Raw genomic sequence first — 15477 nt, forward strand, 5'->3', positions numbered from 1 at the left:
TCAATGAATCTCAAAATCTAGGAATTCTCAATAAAACTTATGGTTATGTTTTCAAGGTGAAGAATTAGTGAATCGTCATTCACTTACCTCCAAATTATTTGCGTGTTGGATTACGGTGTGCCTTTTCTGATATGTAAATAATGTTGTTGGGTCCTAGCCCTAATTTTTCATTTTGGGTGTTTAATTAAGGATCCAATTCTAATCAAACTTCGTCCTTTCTAATTGTAGATGTAGAACGCAAACAACGTTGCTGCTAACTCATTCACGTTAATGAGTCTTTGCCAAAAGGTAACCTTCGATGGTACGAACTTTAGCGAATGGATAAGATACATTCGCACCATTGCACGCTACGAGGACAAAGAGTATGTCTTCGACGAAAAGCTCGAGAAGGTCAACCCGGAAATCGCTACTCCCGAATAGATGGTTGTCTTTAAGACACACGAACGTGATGCAACGAAAGTCCATTGCATCATGATAGCCATTATGAACCAATAATTCCAAAATTCCTATGAGGACATCTATCCATACGAAATGCATCAAGACTTGATGGAGAGGTACCACCAAAGCGCGAGGCAAGAGCACTACGAGATCATCACCAACATGATCACCGCCAAGATGGGAAGTGGAGAATTGTTAACCGTGCGCTTGCAAAAGATGCAAAGATATGTTGATCGTCTTCATAAGTTAAATGTTAACTTTGGAGAGGATTTGGCCATTGACATTGTTCTTCACTCCTTGCCTTCATGCTACAACCAATTTAGGATGACCTACCACATGAATAAGGAAGAGGTCACCCTAAGCAAACACCAAGGACTCCTAAGGACTGCTAAGAGAAACCTTAAGGACAAGTCTGTTGCACCAACCCCCGCACCAACCGCTACTCCTGTTTCGGCTATAGGGCAAGGAAGGGGCAAGAAGAGGAAGGCTCCATCAAAGAGCCACCGCAAGGGAAAGTCCCAAGATGGTTCCTCTTCTAGTGGGACCAAGGTTGATCTTGCTAAGCCCAGCCCTAACCAGAAGGAGGCAGAGTACCATCATTGCCACAAAATAGGGCATTGGAAGAGAAGTTGTCCGGAATATCTGCAAGCCATCAAGGATGGAAAGATCAAGCCATCTTTTGCAGGCATATACACAATTAAATCTAATGATTCATCTCATACTATTTCTTGGGTTCTTGATACAGGATGTGGTTACCACATTTGTTATGATTTGCAGGGACTAAGAAGAGATAGAGATGTGGAGCGAGGAAGAATAAATCTAATCATGGGAAACAGAAGATCGTTGCATGTCACCAAGATTAGAGTGTATTCTTTAGCGCTTAGTAATGGATTAGGTTTAGATTTAAATAATTGTTTCTACTTGCCAGATATGGCAAGAAACATCATTTCATTTCATGGTTTGTTTAGACAAGGATTTAGATATTCGCTTAATAATATGAATGGTTCTATTTATGCTTATCTAAATGGTGTTTTATACTTTGAAGCAATGCCTTGTAATGGAATTTATGAAACTGTTATGGTTGTAGATAACCTAGGAAATGATGTGATGAGTATAGATTCTTCGAATAGTATGGATAAAGCATCTTTGTGGCATTGTCATCTTGGACATGTCAACAAGAAGCGCATAGCGCAACTCCAAAAGGATGGAGTGTTGGAGTCATTCGACCTTAGGGAAGATGACACATGTGAATCTTGTTTACTTGGAAAGATGACCAAGTCACCCTTATCTGGAACTTGTGAGACGGGTGAGGGTTTATTGGATCTCATACATATTGATGTATGTGGTCCCTTTAGATCTACCAAAAAGGATGGGAACCGCTTCTATGTGACTTTTACCGATGATTATAGTAGATATGGGTATATCTACTTAATCAAGCACAAGTCAGAAACGTTTGAAAAGTTCAAAGAATTCAAACATGAAGTGGAGAATCAATTGGGCAGGAAAATCAAGATACTTCGATCAGATCGAGGAGGAGAGTACCTAAGTCTTGAATTCCACGACTATCTCAAGGAATGCGGAATAGTTTCACAATTGATGCCACCTAGGACACCGCAGTTGAATGGTGTGGCAGAAAAGTGCAATCGAACCTTGTTAGACATGGTTCTTTTTATGATGAGTCGTGCTTCACTACCTATCTCATTTTGGGGGTATGCCTTAGAGACTGCCGCCCATATCCTTAACCGAGTTCCTACAAAGAAGGTTGCCAAAACACCTCACGAGATGTGGACAGGGAAAGCTCCCTTGTTAGCACACATCAAGGTTTGAGGTTGTGAAGTTTTCGTAAGATGAGAAACTCACGACAAGCTCGAACCTCATAGTGAGCGATGTATTTTCATCGGCTACCCGCAGAAATCCTTTGGATATCTCTTCTATAGACCGAGTGATAATGTAGTCTTCGTAGCAAGGAGAGGGGTTTTCCGAGAACGAGAATTCATAAACCAAGGAGACAGTGGGAGGCAGATCGATCTTGAAGAGATTCAAGAATTGAGTGATGAAGGAACCTCTACCGCTGGCGCTCAACCCGAGGAGGAGACTCCGGTTGAACCGATTGACCAATCCTTACCTCTTAGACGTTCCGAAAGAGTTAGAGTTCAACCCCAGTTATATGGCTTTCATACTACTACCGAAGGGGACACGTATATTAATGACAGTACACTAGTAAACCTAGATGAACCTAACAGCTATAAGGAAGCCATGGCAGACCCGGAGTCTGCTAAATGGAAAGAGGCAATGGATAGCGAGATTCAGTCCATGTATGACAACCAAGTTTGGAATTTGGTTGACAATGTGCCCGGACGTAAGACAGTTGGGTGCAAATGGATCTTCAAGAAGAAGACCGACGTGGATGGGAATGTGCACACGTATAAGGCACGACTAGTGGCGAAGGGCTTTACTCAAACCCCCGGAGTTGAATATGATGAGACCTTCTCACCAGTTGCTAAGATAAAATCTATTAGGGTAATGCTAGCCATTGCCACATTTCATGATTATGAGATATGGCAAATGGATGTCAAAACCACTTTCCTTAATGGGAAGTTGGCTGAGGATGTTTACATGGCTCAGCCAGAGGGTTTTTATCGATCCGAAGCATCCCATGAGAAGTCTATTTATGGACTTAAGCAAGCATCTCGCAGATGGAATCTTTGCTTTGATGAGAAAGTCAAAGAGTTTGGATTTGTACGAATTGAAGATGAATAATGTGTATATGCCAAATCTAGTGGGAGCATAGTTAGCTTTCTCGTTTTGTATGTCGATTACATACTACTCATAGGAAACGACATCCCGACTTTGCAGGAGCTAAAGTCCTGGCTCGGGAAGTGCTTCGCTATGAAGGACCTTGGAGAGGCTTCCTATATATTGGGAATAAGGATAGTGAGAGAAAGAAGTAAGACACTAATAGGACTTAGTCAGAATACTTACTTAGATAATGTACTGAAATGTTTTAGTATGGAAAACTCGAAGAAGGGAGAACTACCGATACAAAGTAATACAAAGTTGAGTAAGACTGAAAGTCCGAGTGCCGAAGCCGAGATAGCTGAGATGAGCCGAGTACCTTACGCTTCCGTAGTTGGCTCAATCATGTATGCTTTGACTTGTACTCACCCTGATGTGGCTTTTTCTTTGAGCATGGTCAGTAGATATCAAGGAAATCCTGGAAGAGCGCAGTGGACTGCGGTCAAGAACATCCTTAAGTACCTTCGGAGGACCAAGGAATGGTTTCTAGTCCTCAGAGGGAGTGATGACTTAAAGGTGCAAGGGTATAGTGACGCCAGTTTCCAAACCGATAGGGACAACTACCGTTCGCAGTCAGGATGGGTATTTACCCTTAATGGAGGAGCGATAACTTGGAAAAGTTCCAAACAGGAAACTGTAGCTGATTCAACGTGCGAATCAGAGTACATTGCAGCGAGCGAAGCGTCAAAAGAGGCAATATGGATGAAGAACTTTATTGGCAATCTTGGATTTGTGCCTGCTATAAAGGAGCCCATGGAAATTTTCTGTGATAATGAAGGAGCGGTTGCCTTGACCAAGGAACCGAGGGATCATGGTAGATCTCGGCATATCGATAGAAAATATCACTTTATTATACATCGAGTAGAAGGACACCTCGTAGTTAAGAGGATATCATCAGAAGATAACCCAGCAGATCCGCTTACGAAGGGACTGAGCAGGGTTAAGCACATGCAGCATGCTAGGAGTATTTGGCCGAAGGATGATGTTAGTTTATATTAGATAGTTTTAGAAACGTGTAATAGGTAAATGTAATTGACATTTGATGATTAAATAAAAGAGTATTGTTTATAAGTAAAGTTACAATCTTATGTTAATCGTTTAGCTATTCTTTCACTTTGCATGTTTTGACTTCCTAAATAATTAAGTTATTAAGAATAATTGAGTTATTCGAATGGTCCACAATCGTTCATATGTTGGAAGTAGGTATGAATGAAGATTGTCATGAATTGGTGTGTAGATTGTCTAAATGGTATTAGACATAGCAAAGGTTTGTTGCAACGTTCATGAGTGCTTATGAACAAGTTTTGAGCATTAGAATAAACCAGCGCTTGCTGGAATCACTTTGGGTTGATCGCAAGACGATAATATCATATGGTCTTAATACCTAAATATATGATTTATTATTTATTAATTGATTGTACATTGATAATGCGAAACCGCATCAGTAAATTGATGTCATAAAACACATTGTTGTGTATAGTTGATTAGTTGATAAGTAGATGCATATAAGTCGAAGTTTATCTGTTACTTTTATCCTAAGATGTTAAAAGCGATAGCACGGCCGCTCGATGATTTGATTTGACTTATGTATCGGGCCCGGTCAGGATTAATTGATGTTTTCAATGAAGTTCTATGTCAAATAAATCTGAGATCAAGAAAATAGTTGTTGGATAGTAAGTATGATAATGTTTCATGAATTCGTCTGCACGATATCAAAATAGAGGACTATATGATCCCTTATCTAAAGGACATGTTACTGATAAGATCAGAGTTGATAGCGTCTTTGAGAGCTACGATTGCTGATCGGATTGTGTTTGCGTTTATAGTTACTAGAGTTATCCAAGTGGGAGACTGTTGGATCAGTGTCTAAGGCTGTAACTATATTTGGTAAGTACTTGACCCGGTTATGCATGGTCCTTTTGGGTTGCCTTCACCATAGAAAATTGACAGGATGATTTGTGAAGAGAGAAGAAATATTATTAATATATTATGAGAATAATATATTAAAGGAATAATAATATTATTTGATTAATATAAGTCATATATTAATTAAGAATTAATTTGGTGACTTAAAGAGATTAATTGAAGAAAGGGGTATAAACTGTCAAGTGTGTGATAGTTGTATTTTGAGCTAAGAATCCTTATGGATATGGGTTGGACGATTTTAGGGATGTGGATCACCTAGAAATCGTCCAAGGTTTATCTAGGAGGGATATTGGATTGCTTTGAAGCTAAGTTATCTAATTAGGGTTTTAGGGTGAAACCCTAGGAGCTCACAGTATAAATAGACCCTTGGGGTTGTGGAAATCGACACCTTTGTTATTGGAGTAACCCTAGGGCCAATTTTCCTCTTCCTTACCTCTCTCAAATCATCTTCTTGCTAGTTGGTGTTTGTAAGCCATTAGAGGAGTGACAATTGTGACTCTAAGCTCCAAGAAGAAGAAGGTTTCAAGCAAGTAATTCAAGGTATGATTCTAGATCTGTTTTCATATGTTTTGATTGTTAGTTTACATTAGATCTACCCATGAAAGTCTTGGATACATAATGCATGTTCAATTAGAGAAACCTAGATCCAAGAAATTAGGGTTTGCATGTGCGAATAGGAAAGTTCTTATGGCTCAAACCCATCATATGTTGTATTAGAGTAAGTGTTAGAGAGGTGGGAAAACTAAAAAATAGGATGGAGTAGTAGTTGGGGAGGCGTATGGGCGAAGTTCAGAATAAATTTATAGGAGGGAAGTGACATTGAAAGGGAGAAGTGGGCGAGTGAGATTGTGGAGTATGAGATATTAATAAAAATGTGGAAACTAAAAATAAGTATTGATTGTGGAAGCTAATTAGTTGCTTTCACATTACATAATGACACAACCCAAAGTTTTTCTTTACATGTGGTTTTGGTGTTGGGTATATGCTCACTTCACGTAAAATATTAAATGAAGTTGTGTAACATCCATAAAAATTCAAGCCAATTTAAAACTTTTTAAAACATTTAAAACCATTAAGTTATTATAGTTTGTTTTCAAAATAGTTTAAACATCAGAGTATCCCCAGAATCAAATCAGCAAATCATAAAATCATGAAATATAAGCTATATATCAGGATATGAACCTAACCAGGTCACTAATCATATCACCATCCTAACTACCAAGATGCAAATCAATAAGTATATAATGCAATAACACGGATACAAATATGTTAAGGCCCGACATTGGTGCCTTCGGCCTTATTAGTATACTGATGACAAATCACCTCGCAAGTGTCGTACTGAAGTGATATGTTCAAACTCTCGAATCATAGCCACGGGCTCTACCACCTATAATTGCCATAAGACCATTTCCATAAATTTCCAATTTAACAAAATACCCCAGAAGTAAAGTTGGTTAACCCTTGGTCAAAGTCAAGGTTAACAGTCCATGTTAACTCAACTCGTCGAATGCAGGCCACTGACTCATCGAGTCCTTCCTGAACTCGAGAAGTCATGAAACTCCTAGTTGACTTGTCGAGTTTCCAGACAACTCGTCGAGTCCATGTGTCTCTAATTTTCGGGAAACCCTAACTTACTCGTCGAGTCAACATGCTGACTCGTCGAGTTCATGTAAAACCACAACCAGTAGCGAGAAAAACCCTCCCCAAGCTGAGTTGGATTATCCAACTCGTCAAGTTTATGCAATCCATCCTATGTCCAGGTGATTCTAAGCAACTCTAATGCTCCAAACAGTAGATATAGCCTCTTAGGGCATGTTTGTTACGTAAAGTTGCAAACTTTACCTACATGCATTGATCCACTCATCAAAACCAAGGTAGATACGGGATGGAGAAAGGAATTATCTTGCTAAAGGTTGAGGCTTTATGACCATAAGAGCCAAGATGAGCCTAGATCTGAAGTTGCATCTTCAGATCATACCCAATACCCGAAATGAATCATCAATATTGCTAAAATTTCCCTAACCTCAAACATGAATAGATCTAGTTAGAAGAAGGTCAAGGTAACTGCTTGTTTCCTCAAAAATGCTGCTAAGTTGAAGTAGGACTCGGATCCAAAGCCTCTGCTTGTTCCAAGCTCTAGTACTTCAAGCTTTTATCACCACAATCCACCTTCAAAGATTTATATCACACAAAATGGAGAGTAAACAACGATTTAGGGTTTCTAAACTCAAAAGGAGGTTGTAAGGGAGGCTAAGGGGGGAAATGATCCTTTAAATAGGGTGAAAAACCCCGGAAATTAGGGTTTCATCCGCCAGCTCCAACTCATCGACTCGTGTCCTCCGACTCGTTGAGTTGGTCACTTAGAACACGCAACCAAATTAGTTCCTACTCGACGAGTCAGGGCATCCAACTCGTCGAGTCGACCTTTTCAAAATGGAAATATAAGACTATAAAGTTCATACCTAGGAGTCAGGGTGTTACAAGTTGCATATAAATAAATGAGTCATTTTTGTGTTGAAAGTTTGGACTGTAACCTTACCCATTTAATTTTCATGTCGTTTCCTGTCAAACCATTTAATTAAAATGTTTGAAATCTCTAACCTAAACTCATTTATTTACGTAGTGTGTTCGTTTCGTGTGGTAGGTTCATGTCGTGTTTCGTGTCGTGTCGAGAATTATCACCCCCACTTCCAAGTCTAACAAAGTGGTATTAAAGATCTTCGAGTTATGTTTTACTATTGACCGGATGGACAAACGGTATGTCTGGAGGGAAATATGTGTGGTTTTCATCAAACTGAAGCAAGTTTTCACCTGCAAGGTTGATCCTAGTAGACCAACCATATTTGTAAGTGTTTTCAATAGACCATTTTTTAAAAAGATTGTGAATTGCTTCAATGCATTTGAACAACTTTTCTATTAAAAGATTTGAATGTATATTTCCTAACTGGGCAATATACCATTGATTTAAAGCAAGTACTAACTAATTTTCAACTAACAACATAGTGTCCTTCTCCAACGTGGCAACCTTTAGCTTATTATCCTCCACTCGGCCCCTAATGTTGTGCAACTCGTGGGTCATAATATTTTTCTCATATACTGCTTTTGAATAGGTTGTAAGGATATCCGTACACATTTGTGTTTCTGTTTCTAAATATGGCTCACATTCTTTTTAAACATAAATTTTCCACAGAAATCATAGATTTCACATGTTTGACAATGCTTGTTTGACCATTTTCAGTGGCCTAAATAAGTAATGTTTCTTCACTGGTTCGCTATTTTCAACTTCCTATTGACTTCCAATAACCTTTCCTCAGGATCAAAAACTTCATTTTTGAAAACAAACACAATTTTCCATGTTTCCTCTAGTTACAAATTTCCTTGTCATCTTCATCATCGGATAACCAAACTTGATAATCACTTCTCACTTGTACAACAAATGATTTTTCCTTTTCTTGAAGCTCTTTTGTATTCTTCATATAACGCCTTTTCTTTAACCATATTGTTTTTATAGTACAATTTTGTTTGTGACACTTGTAGCATATAATATTTTCTTTTTCAATGTCTGCTTTTGTGGGGGCAGGAATAGTTGTGGGATTTTTACTTCTACTGGTTTAGGTTGTGAACTTGCTTCGGAGGTCAGAAGTAGGTTCTCCTGGTTTGGTTACATATATTTCTAGGGTTTTGGATATTTGGTCTAATTTGAAGCTTTACAGTGGATGAGGCTTAATGAATTGTTGATTTTTCCTATATCCTTGGTAGGATAGACGATTTAACTATTGTTTGACCAAGATAAGGGCATTCTGAAAGGCATCTTCACTATTGATGTCAATATCACATACCTAAATGATTTTTTAGACCAATCATATTGGAAAGGAAAATGAACTTTAATGGTCTTATGAAGATTTTGGTATTGCTTAAAATATAATTATGATGCTTGGGCCACAACCAAGGCTAGTGGTCCTTGTATGTTAATATGTTCCTTAATAGTAGTAGACTTTTGGGATTGTAACTTTCAATACAACTGGTACAAGGAAAGTTGTTTGATTTTTACACTTTCCCATATGATCATTTTACCATGGTCTAAGGTTTCCCTACACTGTTTAGAAACTAAAGGATAGTATCATGATTGGATTTGACTGTTCTTACATTAAAAATACTTGTCATGATATAGTTTTATTGCTAAAATGATTTATCAAGACTTTCTCAAGGAATATATTGGTATTCATTGAACTCATTTAACGCAAATGTCATTTTCTTGGCTCTTACATGTTCATTGTCATCAATCATATTCTGGAGCGTCACCCAAATTTTTTGAGAAGTAATGTAATTAATGATGAGATCAAGGATATCAAGAGAAAATACTACAAGAAAACTCATGAAAAGTGATATTATCATTCTCCATTTTTATGATATTTGTTGAAGTTGGCCTAACGAGAGGAACGCCACCACTGCGTTGTGTAGTTGTATTACTTTTCAGCCATGCAAGAAATTATGCATGGTTCCTTCCTCAATTGATTTCTATATATCTTTTCATTGTCTCTTAAGGTGCTTTTCTATCCATGTTGACCAATGGTGGTACTCATCTACAATAAGTATAGGAGTCCTTGTGGGGTTATCCATACTGTTAGAGACATTTAAAGGATAGTGTTGTGAACTGATTTAGTTAGATTCACTTAACGTCTTGATTTTCTGAATAAAATTTTCATTTTTAAAATAGAATAAACACCTATTTTCATAAAGATATAGTCAATGTAAGACCATTTGTTCATAAGTTGTATCCCAAAATCAGAGTTATAAAGAAAAGTAACACGGAATTTTAGATTCTAAAATTGTTGATGTGTGTGTATAGTTCCGCCTTCGCCTTTCCATTATTTGATGAAGTACCTAAAAATGTTTAATCCACAATCGTAAGCCAAATATTTGTAAGTTCCCTAAAATACCATATACAACAATAAAATAAATGCAATGACAACATGCAATCTAATCTTCAAGCTTTTGTACCCTTCGCTATCTTGGTAATTGTCAGGAAGCTTGAACTAAGCAAACACAAAAAAAGGAATAAATATAAAGTCAAGCTTATTGAAATCTGAGTTTTCAATCAAGTAGCTTTTCTTTGGCTGTTTTTCAAAGGCATCAACTTCTCCATAAGCAATATTCTTAATGGTTTCATAGCTCCAAAATTTGTTAATATCTTCTTTTTCAAGACAAGGTGGATGATTTACTCTTTGCCTCATTATTCTATTCATTTGTTTAAGCTTCTTCATCTCTATATCTTATAGTCTTTTCTTTTCTTCCTCATAAGGATTAACATGTGCCATTTTTCATTTATTCTTTAAATCGCCTTGTGTGATTGGCTTTACTATCAAAGAACCAGAACCACCTTCATGGATACTCAGACACTTCTTTGACTATAACTTCGACATATCAATATTGACATAAGGAATCAAAGTTGTGGTTTTTTTTATTGGTTTAAACGGGTTTGATTGGGATAAAAGTAGGAACCTAAGTCAAAACTTTTTTTCCAACTACAACTGATTTCTCATCACATCCAACCTTCGATGATCCACCCTTATCTCTACCTTGTGACATGAGCACCGATCGTGGAGCATTTTAGGATAATCGAAGCACCAAGTCTAGAATTACATAAATTTAGGCTTTGAAATATTCTTCAATCAAAGATATAGTAGTCGAAAGTGTTTCTTCAGAAATGGAAGGTTTAGAAAAAACGGCAACCGTTGAGATCTCCTCTTGAAAGTTAATCAATGAAGTTTGAATCCCCTTGAACATCTTCCCTTGTATTCAAGACTAAATGCTCAAATATTTTCAGTTAGAGTTCGAGTAGTAGAGAGCAACACATACACATTCATATGCACCCCGGTAGAAAAACCATCTATCTTCTTCACTTCTTTGACAACCTATTCATGAAGTTCCTTGACTTTTAGCACCAAATATTCCTTGGAATCTTTCATAACCTGCTCTAACAACTCATGTATTTCTTGAGCAACAGTTTGAAATTCTGTAATATGAAACGAATAAGAAGTCATATCATCATCAATTCTCTACTGAAGATTAGTCATAACATTGCTGACTAAGAACTTCGTCTTTAATTATTGATTCCTCATAATAGATTCAACATCAGATCTGGTGATGGATGAAGAAGAACCAACAGTATCATTTAAGAACTGTAAGATTGCATTAAGCTTAGAGTTAAGAATCATGTACTGCTTTCTTGATATAATGGCATGATCTTTAGCATTTCATTCCTCATGATCGAAGTCAGCATCAATAAATTCAACTCTCTCTTCCTCTTCAGTGTTGATAGTATGATCTATAGATTGACAAGAAAATAAATTAGTGATTGGTTGTAATAAAATACCTTCAAAAGTTGGTGAGGTAAATGGAACTGTTGTATTTTGAACAATCAAAGTTGGTAGAGGTGACAATGGTGGTGGTGGAATTATCAAAGTAACAGATATGGTAGTGGAACCATCGAAGTATCCTTCAATGAAGTCTCACCCATATTGGCATTTTAGTCCTTATTAGATAATCTATTAGGGATGTTTGAAGACCAAACCTCCTATATATAGAACTTGGTAGTAAGAATTTCGGGTGGCGTGAATGCGTTTAGGGATGAGCAGCGGAACTGGGTACCTGCTTTCGGAATTGGAACCGCCTCGGAACCGCCGGTTCCGGAATCAAAACTACCTTAAATGGTTCCGGTTCCAGTTTTCAGTTTTATGGAACCGCTACCCGTTGGGTACCTGTCATAACCGCTATATATATATATATATATATATATATATATATATATATATATATATATATATATATATATATATATATATATATAATCGCATACGGTATACAATATATTCCTCAATAACGTCATTTAAAATTATTGAATTTTAAATAATTTGTTTTGATCCTATAAATATCCTTATATAATTTTCATTTTGAAAAGAAGCTATCAATTTTTAAAATGAATTTATAGATAATAGACATAAGTTATTATGAGTTTTATGTTAAATTCTAACGTATAGAAATATTTGTTTAGCTATGGACTTTAATTCTTTGAATGCTAACTCATAGATATAGTTTTAAATGTTTTAAAATTTAACAAATTTATTGAACTAGGTACCCGCTAGTGGAACTGCTACCTGCCGATTCCGGTTCTGGTTCCAACATTTTAGGAACTGTAGGTTCCGGTTCTGGTTCTAGATAATTAATTCGGGTACCTGCCTATGCTCATCCCTAATTGTATTCGAGTTAGGAGCAGAAGTCGAAGGTATTTCATTATTTGTGATGTTTTTATCCATAATAGATGTGTTCACATTGACATCCATGTTGCTTGTCTCCTAGACATTCAACTCGACAGAGACATCTCTTCATGGTGAAATGGATGGATTATCATGCATTATCTAATTATAATCACTTGCATTGGCTTCACTTTCATAGTGCAAATGTTGAATGGGTTCTTGAACTACAGTATCCGTTTCCTTATCTTCAATTTCCATAAGAACCTATTCTTCATTAACATCAGGCTCAACAATCTTCTTAGGCATCTTTTGTTTTGGATTCGATGTTTGATTTTTTCCCTTTGATGTTCAATACTCCAACAACTTTTCACTTCTTAGGTTGTTCTGCACTAGATGGTTCTTGGATCATAACTCCTTTAGTCTTTGACTTTGCGTTCACTTTAACATGAGGAGTATCACTCAATGTTTTCATATATGCATTTAATACAGGATTCGACTTAGCCACCAAACCAGACATGGCTTCAGAAATCCTTCCAACTAAAAGAAATGCGATGGGATCATTAAAAACAGTCTTTGGAATCTGTATATTAGAAAAATCACCAAATTCGACACTAACAGGAACTTGAATTCCAGCTTGATTATACGCTTCTTGTAAAATTAGACTCTAAAATATAGCACTTTCAATCTCATATGTTTTATTTTAATTCTTAATATAGGTTGTAAATTTTGACCATAACAATGAAGCATAATACACATCCAATCCATAGTACAAACCACCATAACTACAATTTATGCTTCACTTTATCAAGGCCAAAGCTTCTCCCCGCTGGACATCGAATTGTAACTTCAAAGAAAAAACTCCAAAGAATTGGTAAATTTGACTTCATAAAATCACTAATAACATAAATAGGAGGATTTTAACCCATCTCATTCAACATGTGAAACACTTGATCATAAGTAGGAGCTTCAAACGAATCAGTGGCTAGCAACTGTAGCATCTATGTAAATTGCTTTTTCACTAACTTCTTTATTCCTTTAGATTCCATCTGGAACGTAACCATATATCTCCTTGTTGGAAGTTGTCGTTGAACTAACGAGAGATAGTTATTGCATTGGAATAGAAAATGAAGAAGATAAAGTATAAGCAATATCAAAATCATTCAAGCATTGAACTAATATCTTGACTTCTTCCGGATATGAAAATGGTATTGGATTAGTTGTTGGATTGGATCTTCATCTGCGGAATACAACAACATCATCGGTTGGGTCAAATAGATCAACTAGTGTTGGAACGATAGACATGATGATCATCTTGTAAGAAAGTAGGATAGAGAAAGTTTTAGTGTTATGGTTCTTGAGAAAAATCTAGGGATTAGAAAGTTGAACTGGAACCATCAAAATCATTTTATAAATGGCATCAAATTTGAATTTGAACAATTCCCCAATCAGAACATGCCAAGTGTAAAGTAGGTACCGAAACAACATGGTCTTTATGTGCCATGTGTAGACATAATAAGTGGTTTTCTCGATCATAGATAAAGCAATAGTAGCCTTACATCAGTACAAAATACTTACTTTATCTCACTATCAGAGTCGAACATTGACCAAATGAAGTAACAAGCATTTGTTGAACTTTGATAGTAACCAAGAACCAATATTTGATAGTTAAGGTTGGGTTTCATTCACTTATGGGAATTGTAAGTGAAATAATAAACCAGACTTTTTGAAATCTTGGTATGAGTTGGTATTACCTAAAACCTCGAGGATTTCAGTGCCAATGTGTGTCCAAAGAAAAAAAAAAGAATCAAAATAAAAAAAATATAGATAAGTCGTGATATAAAAGAAACTTTGATATAAAGGCAATAAGATCCTGGTAAAAGATTCTTTTCCTTCAACATCAAGAGAGATATCGAAGTGCTTGTGTGTTTTCCTATGAATTACAATTGAATACTTATAAGAAGTATCGATGGGCCTCTTTTAGTCAGAACCAAAGGTAGGCTTTATTTTTAAACATGTTTGCAACTAAATATAAGTGAAAATCATTGTAAGAAAATACTTTAGTGATTAGTATACTAAGCATCAAATAAGCTTTGTTGAGATTTTATAGTGACTGAAGTTACAGAAAAATGTTCAAACAGAAATCTCATTTCATAAAAAAGTAAAGAGTTGGATCTTCTTGGGTAGAAATGACTTGGAATTAATCAATTTCACTAAGACCACGCAAAAGAATGAAAATGAGATTTTAAACATTAGAAAAGGTACAATGAAACATGAAGTTTCATCCGTCAATTTCTTGTAAAAATCTAGAACAACAAAAACTATTCACCGTCAATTCCTTCAAATGTATTGGTTTCTCGGTCTCGCAATCATTATGGTTAAAATGATTTCAATATCATAAATAGAGAGTTTAGGTACACCTACATACTATTTTTTCTAACTAGAGATGTCTTGGGATATCCGTCATTGTGTGTGCTATATGTAAGAAATTTGATATAAAAAAGATTGGGTAAAAGAATTATTATACCTCCGCTATAAAAATAACCAACATGTCATCTCTAAACTCCAAAATGAGTAAAGAAATGTAGCTCGATGAATTTTGTTAATACATGCTACTGGGATGAAATTTTCAGAATAAAAATTTCATTTAGGCTTTACAAACAAAGAGTCAGTGAGGCTTTGGACAACATGTTGTTGCATGCTTCTAGGGACAATTAACTAGTCAATATGTATCGAAGAATACCTTATCCCTTTGAACTTTGCTGTTGCATGCCTAAAAATAGCACGTCTTATAATGATATACGCAATCTGTTTCGATGAAAAATAAATTTTTTAACAAAAACAAAGAAAATATTTTTGGAATAAAAAAAATTGAACTAAAAGACAAAAATAAAACAAAAAGTTACCAAAACTTCGATATTAGATCAATCGCGTTGAATGAATCAGAGCAAAACTCAAATGTAAAGTGAGTCAAAGCTCTAACTATGAATAATAATCGTTGAATGATCCAGTGCCACATTGAAAGTTATATGAGAATCGAAGTCTGAAAAAACCTTCAATTAAT

This window comes from Lactuca saligna, chromosome 8 (genome assembly GCF_052625555.1).
Source record: "Lactuca saligna cultivar CGN05327 chromosome 8, ASM5262555v1, whole genome shotgun sequence".
NCBI classification, from domain to species: domain Eukaryota; kingdom Viridiplantae; phylum Streptophyta; class Magnoliopsida; order Asterales; family Asteraceae; genus Lactuca; species Lactuca saligna.